The sequence below is a fragment of the Camelus bactrianus genome, chromosome 2 (assembly GCF_048773025.1).
Source record: "Camelus bactrianus isolate YW-2024 breed Bactrian camel chromosome 2, ASM4877302v1, whole genome shotgun sequence".
In the NCBI taxonomy this organism is placed as follows: Eukaryota; Metazoa; Chordata; class Mammalia; order Artiodactyla; family Camelidae; genus Camelus; species Camelus bactrianus.
The window spans coordinates 48,962,497-48,976,731 of record NC_133540.1 but is presented as its reverse complement, the minus strand read 5'-3'; the positions used below and the strand labels follow the sequence as shown (position 1 = coordinate 48,976,731).

The window sequence follows — 14,235 nt, the reverse complement described above, 5'->3', positions numbered from 1 at the left end:
CACACTTTCCTATGGACTATGATGAGATAAAAACCAAAGTCCTTGGCATTACTCACCTTATGTAATATAATCATACCTGTGGAGTTTTTTGTTTGTTTGCTTGTTTTTTGTTTTTTGCTTCATCTATCTCTGTATTCCTGTGTTTCTGAGAATCCTCCACCTGTGCTCCCCAGACTTTTCCATAACATATCACACATGGTAATAATAACCAGACAAAGTCACTGTCTGCCTGGAGCCTCTGGCTTCTCTGGGCTCCTGGCCCTCCTGAGAGCTGAAGGAAGCAATATTCTAAGCACACCTAATCCGTTCCTGGTGCAACTGGTGGGAAGGTCTGCCTCACACTGTGGCCACAGTAAACCGTTTGCCCTCCCAGGAATGATTTGTACATCACTGTACCTTTAATTCTTTGTACATAGTGTGTACTCTACCTTTTCCCACTTTCTCAACCTGGTGAATTTCTCCTGTTTGTCATTTAAGACTCATCTCATTTGGATCAGGGTAACGATTCTAGATTTTTTAAGGAAATTTGAAACTTCTCATTTTCCATTTTCTGAACCAGTTGCAATCACTATAACTACACTAATAATGATTTTATGTTTTAAAAATACAAATAAAACTTGTATTTCCTCAGCTTTTTCAGAAATATTTTCTTTCCCCCATAGATGATGCTCTCCATGGTTTCAAATATACCCGTCTCAAAAAAAGTTTATTTAAAGGATGTTGTGTGTAGTAAAGATATATATCATTACTACTTAGTCATAGTATAAAATTAAAGGATATCAAATTATTTCTTATGAAAAGGTTTACTAAGCTAAAAAACTGTAAGAGAGGATTATGAAAATTGATTTCCTTGGTTTAACAGATCTACTGCTTTTTTTTAGTGTAACTGACCTTGATCTCTAACACATTACTCTCTTAACTATTTCTGCCTTTCTAAAATGTTTTATATATTCATTAGGTAAATATTGTTGGTTTTATCTCATTAAATGATTGGCTTTTAGTATCACAGCATCTGTCAAGTTGCAATTTGATTCTCACTTCATCCTTAAATTATTAAATTAGCACTTACTTGTGTATTTTTCATATTTTTTACTACTGTTTTAGCCCATTGATTAAAACTTACTGCATTTAGCTCTTTGTATGTTGACTTTTCTTCACTTTTAAAGTGTAATTTCTTAAAGGTTAGTACCAAGTCATATGCTGCTCTGTATTGCTCATAGTGCTTTGCACAGAAAAGTTGCTCAGTTGGAAATTGTATTCCTGAAACATTTAGAACCCTCCTAGAGTTCAGACAACACTACAAAGCTACAGTGATCAAAACAGTGTGGTATTGGCACAAAACAAACATACAGATCAATGGAACAGAATAAAGAGCCCAAAAATAAACCCACACACCTATGGTCAATTAATCCACAATGAAGGAGGCAAGAATATACAGTGGAAAAAAGGCAGTCTCTTCAACAAGTAGTATTGGAAAAGCTGGACAGCCACATGTCTATGAAATTAGAACACTCACTCACACCATATACAAAAATAAACTCAGAATGATTTAAAGACCGAAATATAAGACATGACACTATAAAACTCCTGGAAGAGAACATAAGCAAAGCATTCTCTGACATAAATTATGGCAATATTTTCTTAGATCATGCTCCCAAGGCAAAAGAAAGAAAAGCAAAAGTAAAACAGATGGAACCTAATCAAACTGAAGAGTTTTTGCACAGCAAAGAAAACCATAAACAAAATGAAAAGACAGACAACCTACAGAATGGGAGACAATATGGGAAAATGATGCGATTGACAAGGGCTTAGTTTCCAGGATATACAAACAGCTCATACAACTCAATAATGAAACAAACAAACAAACAGCCCAATCAAGAAATGGGCAGAAGACCTGAATATACATTTTTCCAAAGAAGATGTACAGATAGCCAACAGGCACATGAAAAGATGCTCAACATTGCTAATGGTTAGAGAAGTGAAAATCAAGCAATGCAAAAAAAAAAAAAAAAAAAAAAAACACATTTCCAGAATTCAGCTGTGTTCATCTCTAAGCTGAATAATGTGGATCAACAACATGAAAAGATTTAATAAACGCAGGCATGCTCTAGGACCTCCTCTCTTTAGTGATTCCTTTGTCAAATTCCTATTGAAGAGAGCAAGCATTTCTGTAACTTCCCTTTCTCTATTTCAAAAGGCTATGAATTGACCATTTCAGAGGCTATGATAAGATGCAGGGTGAGAAAGAGGCAAGTAGAGAATTGTTAAATAGCAGTCCTTTTTAAACAATGAGATTTAGAAATATAAATCAAGAATCTGTATTTTAAACTGACTTGTCTATCATTATTCTAATTTCATGGTTTTAGAACATTCATTCTTTCATTCATTCAGAGAACATTAATGTCTACCATGTGCCAAGTATTAGGATCCAAAGATAAGTAGCATTCCCTATATTCAAGGAACACAGTCAAGTACCTGGAATAATTATGCAGGAACAGTAACAATGATAATAGCATCCAAATTGAGGCATACACACCATGCGCTAAGCACTGTGCTGATATGTAAATTTTATCATGCAATTCATACAATCATCCTCTGAGTAGATACTAACTGTTAAGGATTTTAAAGTACCAAGAGGTTTAAATGATTTGTCTAAACACACAGCTAATAAATGTTGGAGCTAGAATTTTAACCCAGGTAGGCTGATTTTTTTTTTTTTGCCCTCACTTTTAACTTGTATGCCAAATTATAAGTTACACAGTACTCAGAAGAGTCACAGAAGGCTGTATAAAAAAAGAAGATTTTTAAGCTGAAACTTGAATACGAGCTGGAGCTTGCCTGATGGACTAGGATGAAATGTCATTTAGAGCAGAGAGAGAAGTATATGTGAGGGCAAAGATGCAGAAAGCAGCATGGAGTTTGGCTAACTGTGAGTACTTAGATGCTCTTACAGCCACAGGATGAGAAAGGAAAAGTAGCTGCAGGTAAATTACACCAAAATTAGAAGCCTGAAATACTGTGCCTGAGTTTGACTTTTTCCCTTGAGGTACCATTAAATGATTAGAAAAGAGAAAATTACAGTATTTGCAGTTAGAACGATTGCTTTGGCAGTGATGTAGATAGATGGAGAAGAAGGAGAGAATAAGACTGCAGGCAGAAAAACAACCAGAAAGGTAGTTAATGACATTCTAGACAAAAGATTATGTTGGCTTGGCTTCATCAGGTAAACATGTATTGAATGTCTTCAATGTGTTATTGCTGAGTTTACAGTATTGAATAAAAGAATATAATACCTGCTATTACATACTGCCTATAATCTGTTGGGAAATACAGACAGTAAACAAGCACACAAATATTCAATAAAGAAGATGAGGTAGAAGTAGAAGTTTCAAGAAAGATTTAAGAGGTAACATTAGCCATGCCTATTAATTGGTTGAATTTAGAGGGAGAGAAAGATGCCTAGAATAAGTCTAAGGTATCTTTGAAATAAATCAGAGCTGTTACCAAGGATCTACCTCTCCAGTTTCTAGAACTTTTCTCTCCATGAATCATGACATACTGATATGTTTTCATTACAGTAAAATGTAGAGGCTCAGTGCTGCTTTTCTTTATAGAAGAAAGTGTTTGCTACACTCACATACACACCCTTGTTGATCATTTTAAGTGAGTGGGGTCCAGTAGAATGTGATTTTTCAAAGTGTCTATTTCAATGCTTTGCTCTGAACAAGTACTTCTATGCTAATTAAGTTAGATTTTGACATTGATAGAGTATGAAATTACAAGTGTTGAACTTCAGAATTTATAAAAAAGAAAAGATAGCTGTGTTACTGTGGTATAGGGTTGGATCAGTAAGAATCCTTAGTATGAGATACCAGAAATGCTGTTGAGTTCATTTTGTAAAGATCAAAAGAAGACAAGATAGTAGTAGTAGTTTAATTAAGTAGTGTAATTGCTAAAATAGTAATAACACATTTTTGGTAAAGACCATGTCATGTAAGTGGTGGGCATTGCCTTGGGTATGCTAATAATGTGGAATTGGGTCTGAAAGTCCCATTTAAAGGTCATCTTATTAGATTCTTAGTCTAGGGTGCACATGCAGATTTCACTTGAACTCAGTGGAATTATTTACAGCACTGTGTGGGAATGTTTTCTCATCTTGTGTATTTTGAAGGGGATTCTTGTCAGAAGCACATGGGCCTCCTCTCTGATTAAAGAGCCACCATTATTTTCACATATGAGGAAACTGATGCTGTTAGAGGTAATGGAGACTTGCCCAAGGTCTTGAATCAGTCCTCCTGAAAAGGCAGTTTGCCTTATGATTTTTTTTAATAGAGTTCATGTAAGACTGCAGTGTCCATGACCTTGAGGTCTGAAGGGTTCAAAGTATTAGGAAGCCTGGGCTTGTTTCTTCATTGAGAGTTGTCATATAGTGATCTTAAAATAACAGAACATGCCATCATTCAGAATACATTCTTCCACCCTAATATGGCAGAACAGTATTTTTAAAGAAATTCTAGGAAGGGTGTTAACTCATTCAGGATTTTACAGGAAGGAAAGCTCTTTCCTACCTTTTTTTGAGCTAACTTTCACTGACAAAATCAGGCCAGAAAAAGCCTAGCTGGCTGTTGGCCCAGACAATGTTACAGTCACTGAAGTGTGCTCAACCTGCAGGGCCCCCGGGATAGCTACAACTGTGGTGGAGGGATGGAGGGGGAGGGCACAGATGCACGCTGAGTGCTGTTCCAGTGACTTAGATGACGTGTCTGCTCTGTATCCTTTACTGTGTTCTTTCAACTTTTAGAAAGGAAATTTTAAAATAGCCTACAGTTACTTTTCCCAGAAAGGTGAAAAGGATAACTTCAGCCTTAAAAAAATAACCAATCCATTCACAGCTATATTCCTAGCAACTAAAACAGAGCCTGGCACATAGTAGGTGTGTAATAATTGTTTTGATGAAAGAATGATTTAAATTTATTTTGTTATCAATGTTATACTTCAGATCAAGAAATTTTTTTTCCTTTATCCATTTATGCTGAGTATCATATTGTACTGGCAGGATAGTAAAGTAAAAAAGGTCTGATTTAACATGCAGAAACCCCCTGCTTTCAGTTCAGTTTCTGCCATTTACTGTATGATCTTGGGCCTCGTATTCTTTTTCTTAATGTGTGTATAACAATCTCTATTTCACAGGATTTAGAGTAATATTAAATGAAATACACTATGTGAAAATTGCTTTATAGATTCTTAAGGGCTATATAAATATTAGTGCTACTCATCTTAGATAACATTTTCAATAATTTGAAAAACCATGTTTACTGGTATCGTCCTAATTTTCTCAATCCTGTATGTATTTGTTTTACGTGGGAAGAAATGATCCCCATGATTGAAATGCAGTTTTGAATTCTATGATAAAGTATAGTTCAGGGAAGCTGATCATGCATCATTTCTACCTAATGAATTAACGTTAAATGTGGGGAATATTCCGAAAATAATTAAAGACTTCATTTTTAAACAAAGGCACTATTTACTGTGTGTTTGTTGATTGACTATTTGCTTGCTGATTTATATGTGACTTAAGAATTAATAGATATTTGGTAAACATGTACCATGTTCTAGGTGTTGTGACGTGTGCAAAAAAAGTATATAGCAGCATTTTCCAAAGTGGAAATGTCATATTAGCTTTTGAGATGTTTCATGGTTAGAATTTGAGACAGAATTCCTATATACTACTGCAGCTTTCTCTTGGAGATTTTTAATACCCATTAGTATAGGCTTCAGAAATTCCTAAATTTAGAAACCTGTTCAATTTTTATTTCTACCCAGGACTTCTAAACTTAAACAAGAAAACCCTTTTTTCCATCTGGTAACATTTACCTGAGTATTTTATGAAACATTGATATGAGATGTGACGATACTGATTTCCATGATTTTTAACAATCTATTTGAAACTCTAAACATAAATATAAGATAGTTTTTAAAAAAAAAAAAAAGGAGAGCTAACTATGGGATTGAAATGGTTGTGATACTTGTCATCCATATTCATGACCAACTCATAGAAATTGATCTGTTATAGCTTGCTAAGTAAGTATTCTTTCTCTTAGTGACCACTTATGTGACTTTTCCCAAACTGCATAGTTGAAAAGGATAATCTTTCCAAACAGAAAAGATCTGAAAACATCTCTTTTTTTTAACATTTTTTATTGAGTTATAGTCATTTTACAATGTTGTGTCAAATTTCAGTGTAGAGCGCAATTTTTCAGTTATACATGAACATACACATATTGTCACATTTTTTTTTTTTTTTTGCTGTGAGCTACCATAAGATCTTGTATTTATTTCCCTGTGCTATACAGTATAATCTTGTTTATCTATTCTACATTTTGAAATCCCAGTCTGTCCCTTCCCACCCCCCGCCCCCTTGGCAACCACAAGTTTGTATTCTATGCCTGTGAGTCTTTCTGTTTTGTATTTATGCTTTGTTTTTTTGTTTGTTTGTTTGTTTTTTAGATTCCACATATGAGTGATATCATAGGGTATTTTTCTTTCTCTTTCTGGCTTACTTCACTTAGAATGATATTCTCCAGGAACATCCATGTTGCTGCAAATGGTATTATGTTGTCAGTTTTTATGGCTGAATACTATTCCATTGTATAAATATACCACATCTTTATCCAGTCATCTGTTGATGGACATTTAGGCTGTTTCCATGTCTTGGCTATTGTAAATAATGCTGCTATGAACATTGGGGTGCAGGTGTCATTTTGAGGTAGGATTCCTTCTGGATATATGCCCAGGAGCGGGATTCCTGGGTCATGTGGTAAGTCTATTCCTAGTCTTTTGAGGAATCTCCATACTGTTTTCCACAGTGGCTGCACCAAACTGCATTCCCACCAGCAGTGTAGGAGGGTCTTTTCTCCACAGCCTCTCCAGCATTTGTCATTTGTGGACTTTTGAATGATGGCCATTGTGACTGGTGTGAGGTGATACCTCATTGTAGTTTTGATTTGCATTTCTCTGATAATTAGTAATATGGAGCATTTTTTTCATGTGCCTATTGATCATTTGTATTTCTTCCTTGGAGAATTGCTTGTTTTGGTCTTTGGCCCATTTTTGGATTGGGTTGTTTGTTTTTTTCTTATTAAGTTGTATGAGCTGCTTATATATTCTGGAGATCAAGCCTTTGTCGGTTTCATTTGCAAAAATTTTCTCCCATTCTGTAGGTTGTCTTTTTGTTTTACTTATGGTTTCCTTTGCTGTGCAGAAGCTTGTAAGTTTCACTAGGTCCCATTTGTTTATTCTTGCTTTTATTTCTATTGCTTGGGTAGACTGTCCTAGGAGAACATTTTTGAGATGTATGTCAGATAATATTTTGCCTATCTTTTCTTCTAGGAGGTTTATTGGGTCTTGTCTCATGTTTAAGTCTTTGATCCATTTTGAGTTGATTTTTGTGTATGGTGTAAGGGAGTGTTCTAGCTTTATTGATTTACATGCTGCTGTCCAGTTTTCCCAACACCATTTGCTGAAGAGACTGTCCTTATTCCATTGTATATTCTTGCCTCCTTTGTCGAAGATCAGTTGACCAAAAGTTTATGGGTTCATTTCTGGACTCTCAATTCTGTTCCATTGGTCTATATGTCTGCTTTTGTACCAATACTATGCTGTTTTGATTACTGTAGCTCTATAGTATTGTCTGAAGTCTGGGAGAGTTATTCCTCCAGCCTCTTTCTTTCTCTTCAGTAATGCTTTGGCAATTCTAAGTCTTTTGTGGTTCCATATAAATTTTATTATGATTTTTTCTAGTTCTGTGAAATATGTCCTGGGTAATTTTATAGGGATTGCATTAAATCTGTAGATTGCCTTGGGCAGTGTGACCATTTTCAACAATATTGATTCTTCCAGTCCAGGAGCATGGGATATCTTTCCTTTTTTTTTTTTTTAAGTCTTCTTTAATTTCCTTCATCAATGGTTTATAATTTTCTGTGTATAATTCTTTCACCTCCTTGGTTAAATTTACTCCTAGGTATTTTATTACTTTGGGTGCTATTTTAAAGGGGATTGTTCCTTTACTTTCTTTTTCTGTTGATTCATTGTTAGTGTAAAGAAATGCAACTGATTTTTGAACATTAATCTTGTAACCTGCTACCTTGCTGAATTCTTTGATCAGCTCTAGTAGTTTTTGTGTGGACCTTTTAGGGTTTTCTATACGTGGTAACATGTCATCAGCATATAGTGACACTTTTACCTCTTCTTTTCCAATTTGGATCCCTTTTATTTCTCTCTCTTGCTTGATTGCTGTGGCTAGGACTTCCAAGACTATGTTGAATAGGAGTGGTGATAGTGGACAGCCTTGTCTTGTCCCAGATTTTAGTGGGAAGCTTTTGAATTTTTCACCGTTGAGTACTATGCTGGCTGTATGAAAACATCTCTTAATGCCCTTAAGTTTACTGATTTATAATACTGAGAACCTAACAAGTACAAGTTTAATCAACTTTATTTAGTTTAGTTATAATTTACATACAATATACTGCACCAATTTGAAGTGTACAATTCAAGTAATTTAAATATGTATGTAAACCTGTGAAACTTCCTCTACAATCAAAGTGTAATAAAACATTTCAGTCAACCTAAAAGGTTCCTTTTGCTCCTTGGCAATCCATCTTTCCCTCTACCCCAGACTCCAAACAACCACTTGTCTACTTTTTATAATTACAGATTAGACCAAATTTTTTAAGTATTTTGTATAAGTGGAATTGTATAGTATGTACTTTTCAATGTTTGGTTTCGTTAGCTCAACAGAAGTTTGAGACTTATGCATGTTATTGAGTATATCAATAGTTCTTTTTTAATTGCCAAGTGATACTCTATTATATGTAAATACGTATTTTGTCTATCCATTCATGAATTGGTAGACATTTGGATTATTTACAGTTTGGAGCTATTTTGAATAAAGCTGCCATGAACATCTATGTATAAGTCTGCATGGATTATGTATTTGTTTCTCTTAGATAAATACCTAGGAGTAGAATAACTGGATTGTTGTAGTGGAGAATGTTAAACGTTTTAAGAAACTGTCAGTCTCTTAACCACTCAACCACTTTGGAAAACTGATTGTACTATTTTATGTTCCCATTAACAGTGTATAAGTTCTAGTTACTCTATAATCCTTGTTCAGTCTTTGTTATCGTTGGTGTCTTTAATTTTAGTCATTCTTATGAGAATGTAATGATACCTCTTTTCTTTTTTGTATTTTGTGGGGGATTTTTGGGGGGCTGGGGTCAATTAGGTTTGTTTGTTTGCTTATATGAAGGTACTGAGGATTGAATCCAGGGCCTCATGCATACTAGGCATGCGCTCTACCACTGAGCTATCCCCTCCTCCCCTATAATGACATCTCACTGTGGTTTAAATTTGCATTGATCTGATGGCCAATGATGTTGAATATCTTTTTACTCAACATTTACTTACTTGCCAACTTTATAGTTTCCTTTGTCTGGATCTGTTCAGATCTTTTGCCTGTTTTCTTCTGGGTTGTTTATTTTCTTACCATTGAATTTTAGGGGGTCTTTATGTGTTTGGATACAAGTTCTTTGTCAGATATACCTGCCCATTGTGAGTATTTTATCCCAGTCTGTGGCTTGCTTTTTTTTCCTTGAAGTTTTTAGAAGAGAAAAATGTTTAATTTTTAAAAGACAGGTTTATCAGTTTTTTTCTCTTATACTCCCTCTAGAAGTTTATAGTTTGAACTCTTACATTGAGATTTATGATCCATCTCAAGTTGATTTTTGAGAATGGGGTGAGGGAAGGGTCAATGTTCATTTTTAAAATATGATATTCCGTTGTTGAAGCATCATTTCTTAAAGTACTTTACTTTCCTCATTGAATACCTTAAAAATAAAAATCAATAAGGACTCTTTATTCTGTTTTTTAAATCTGTATTTCTATCTTCTAGACTTATCACAGTCTTATTTCTTTAAGATTATAAATTTTGAGGCCAAGTAGTTTAAGTCCTTCAACTTTGTTCCTTTTTTGATTTGCTTTCATAATTCTCAGTCACTTGAATTTCTATATACATTTTATAATCAGTTTGTCATTTTTTTTAAAGTCTTTGTGGAATTTTGATTGGAATTGCATTGAGACTGTAGATAAATTTGGAAAGAATGAATATCTTAATAATATTGAATCTTCCAATGAATGTGGTTAATCTCTGTATAGATCTTTAATTTCTCTCAACAGTGCTCTGTAGTTTTTAATGAAGCATTCTTTTGTTAATTTTATTCCTTTGTTTGTTTTTTACGTATTTCCATAAAGTAGATTTTTTAACTTCATTTTTCTGTTTAGATTGCTGCTGAATATATAAAGATACAATTTTTCTAATATTAAACCTGTCTCCTGTAATCTTGCTGCTGTTTTGTAGATTCCTTAGGAGTTTTACATAAGCAATCATGTCATCTGCAAATAAGGATAGTTTTACTTTTTACTCTTGCAAGTTCTATACTTCCTTCCTCCAAATCCCCCCTGCCCTGGTTTTGCCTTATTGCAAAGGCTAGTACCTCTGTTACAATGTTTGGTAGAAGTGGTGAGTTTTTACCTTGTTCTTGATCTTAGGTTAGAAAGCATTCAAAATTTTGAGATTAATTATTATTTTACTTATAGGTTTTTGTAGGTATTGAAGAAGTTTCCTTTCATTTCTAGTTTGTTGAGAGATTTTTTTAATCATGATTAGATCTTAAATTTTGTCATATGCTTTTTCTGCACATATTTAAATGATGGAACAGATTTTCTCCTTTAATTCTGTTGCTATGGTTAAATTGTACTCATTGGATTTTGAGTGTTAAACTAACCTTTCATTCCTGGGATAATTCTTACTTGATTGTGATGATTTATCCATTTTATATATTGTTAGATTCTACTTGCTAATATTTTCAAAGAATTTTTAGATGTATGCTTATGAGGGTGTCACTAATCTGTAGTTGTCATTTTTTGTAATATCTTTGTCAGGTTTTAGAATTAGTATTATGCTGGCCTTATGAAACAAGTTGAGAAGTGTTTCCTCCTCTATATTCTGATGGTTATATAATTCTGATGTGATTGCTTCTTTGGTAGATTTCAGAAGGGAAACCATCTGGGCTTGAATTTTTCTTGATGGGAAGGTTGGTCATAATGATTCAGTTTTTCAATCAGTTCAGTTGCAGTTTTTAAAAATAAAGGGCTATTGTGATTTTCTGTTTTATGCTGTGTCCATTTTATAACTGGCTTTTTCAAGGCATTTGTTTCTTTTTTATTGTCATAAAGTTGTTTATAATATTCTCTTATTATCCTTTTGCTATCTTTAGGATCTGTAGTGATAGCCCCTTTTGATTTCTGATGTTGGTGATTTGTTCTTTTATTCTTGTTTCGTCTAGCTAGAATTTAATCAATCCTTAAAAATCTTTGTAGAGAACCTCCCTTGACTTTGTTGATTTTCTCTATTATTTGTTTCCTATTTCATTGATTTATGCTCTCAAGTTCATTATTTCCTTCCTTGTACTTACTGTTTTTTTTTAATTGAAGTAGAGTTGATTTACAATGTTGTGTTAGTTTCAGGTATACAGCAAAGTGATTCAGTTTTATATATGTGTGTGTATATACATTTATACATATATATTCATTTTCAGATTCTTTTCCATTATAAGTTATTACAAGATATTCAATATAATTCCCTGTGCTATAAGTCAGTCCTTGTTATTTATCTGTTTTATATGTAGTAGTGTGTATCTGTTAATCTCAAACTCCTAAGTATCCCTCCCCCCTCCCTTTTGATAACCATTAGTCTTCTATGTCTGTGAGTCTATTTCCATTTTGTAAATAAGGCCATTTGTATTATTTTTTAGATTCCACATAGAAGTGATACCGTGTAGTATTTGTCTTTCTCTCTCTGATTTACTTCTCTTAGTGTGATAATCTCTAGGTCCACCTATGTTGCTGCAAGCAGCTGTATTTCCTTCCTTTTATGGCTAAGTAATATTCCATTGTATCTGTGTATACCACATCTTTATTTGTTCATCTGCTGATGGACACTTAGGTTACTTTCATTCCTTGTACATACTCTTGAAACTTAGGTCTTTGATTTTAGCCTTCTTTCCTGCTATAAGCATTTAAAGTTACAAATTTGTCACTAAGCACTTTTAACAATATTCCACAAATCTTCATATGTTAGAAAAATATTCTAACTTCCTTTGCGATTTCTTCTTTGACCTATGACTTATTTACAAGTATGTTATTTAATTTCCATATGTTTGGGGTTTTCTTGTATGTCTTATTTTTATTCGTGTCTAACTCCCTCTTACAGTCAGAGCTCCACTTTGTGTGATTTCAGTACTTATGAATTTGCTGAGTTTTGTTTTATGGCTTATCATATGGGTGAATATACCAAGTGCACTTAAAAAGAATATGTGTTGCACAGCTGTTGGATGTAGTGGTCTATAAATAAATAGCAATTAGGTCAAGATGATTGATAGTCTTGTTGGATCCTCTCTACTGGTGTGTTTTCTAGTTCTCTTAGTTGCTAAAAGAGGAATGTTAAAAAATCCTATTACAATTTTAGAGTTATATGTTTATCTCTTTTAGTCCTGGCAATATTTGCTTTATATTTTGAGTTTCCATTATGAGTAACATACATGTCAAGAAATATGAAGGTTCTGAGGCTTTACCCTATTTGAACGGTAACTAGTTAGCCTGCCACAATTTTCATGGAAGCTGGTGAAAGGCATGAGACTCTTGAGTCAGAGACAGAGGACAGTTTATTACTCACAGAGTATTATCATTTTTTGTGCCAGTTTCCTAAGAACTAATTCCCACAGAGCAACCATATGAGGTTTCAGTATTTGTATTTTCTGTAGTGTCTTAGGTATAGTCCCAGCTACATTTTCAGGATTTTTGTTTGTTTGTTTGTTTCAGGTTTTATAATTAAAGGTGTTCATGCCTAAGTTCTTGTCTTCCTTACTTTTCTGTATTTACTTCTATCCCACCTTCTTTCTGGATACTTCATATTCATAAGTACACATAGGGAAATGTGCTATTTTTCACTATTTATAAGTGTGTATCTCTTAAGTATTCAAGAAGTGCTACTTCTGATTATGCCAGCAAGTAGAGTAACTTTTGGGAGAGGGAAGGAGTCTACATTTTTGGGAATTTCATTTTCAGTACTTTATTTCTTCCTAGAAATTCAGTTTTCCATTTCATGTCATTTCCTTTCAACCAGGAGAACTTCCTTTAGCATTTTCTGTAGTGTAGATCTGCTGGAAACAGATTTCCTTAGTTTTCTTTTATCTGAAAGTGACCTTATTTTTCCTTGATTATTGAAGAGTATTTTCTCTGGGAATAAAATTCTGGAATGACATTTTTATTCTTTCAGCACTTGAAAGATGTTGTTCTGGTTTTCGCACTCTGTTGTTTTGGTTAAAAGTCATTGGTGATTCAAATCATTGTTCCCTGTATTCACTCTCGCAGCTTTTAAGATTTTCTTTATCTTTGGTTTTCAGCAGTTTGACTACAATGTGTTCTTATGTGGTTTTCTTTGTATTTATTTTGTGGGAAATTTACTGAGCTTCTTGATTTTGTGACTTAATTTTTTTTTAACTAATTTGGGAGCATTTTTGGCTTTTTTTTCCTAATATTTTTTTCTACCCCATCTTCTCTTTTCTTTCCTTCTTGGACTCTAATTACACATATGTTAGACCTTTTGATTTTGTCCCAAAAGAGTGATCTTTTTGTGTATATTTCACCATTTCACCTTCCCACTTAAAACCTTCCACTGGCTTCTCACTGCAATTAGAATATAATCCAGACTCTTTACCATGTTGTTTAAGGCCTTATAACCTCCCTATGACTATCTCTCTAACCTCATTTCCTACGTTTTCTCACTTTATTGGGTTATTTTCTTTCCCTAGCTCATACCAGTCATTGTTGCCTTTGCACCTGATGTTCCCTGTACTTTGAATGCTCTTCCCGTAGATCTTTGTATGGTGACTCCTTTGGATATCTGCATAAGCTACCTCCTTAGAGAGGCTTTCTCTCATCATCCCAACTAAAAGCTGCCCCATTCCCTCAAAACACACACACACACACACACACACACACACACACACACACACACACACACACATTTTAGACCTATATCTCTTTTAATAGGTTTATTGAGATATAATTCACATACCCTAAAATTCATCCACTTAAGTTATACAATTCAGAGATTAC

At 33.9% G+C, this 14,235-nt stretch overlaps 1 protein-coding gene across 8 annotated transcripts in view; it reads left to right on the top strand.

Annotated features, from left to right (window-relative positions):
* AFG2A (AFG2 AAA ATPase homolog A) overlaps positions 1-14,235 on the top strand; it is a 342,561-nt gene that overhangs the window by 220,529 nt on the left and 107,797 nt on the right. The window lies entirely within an intron of this gene.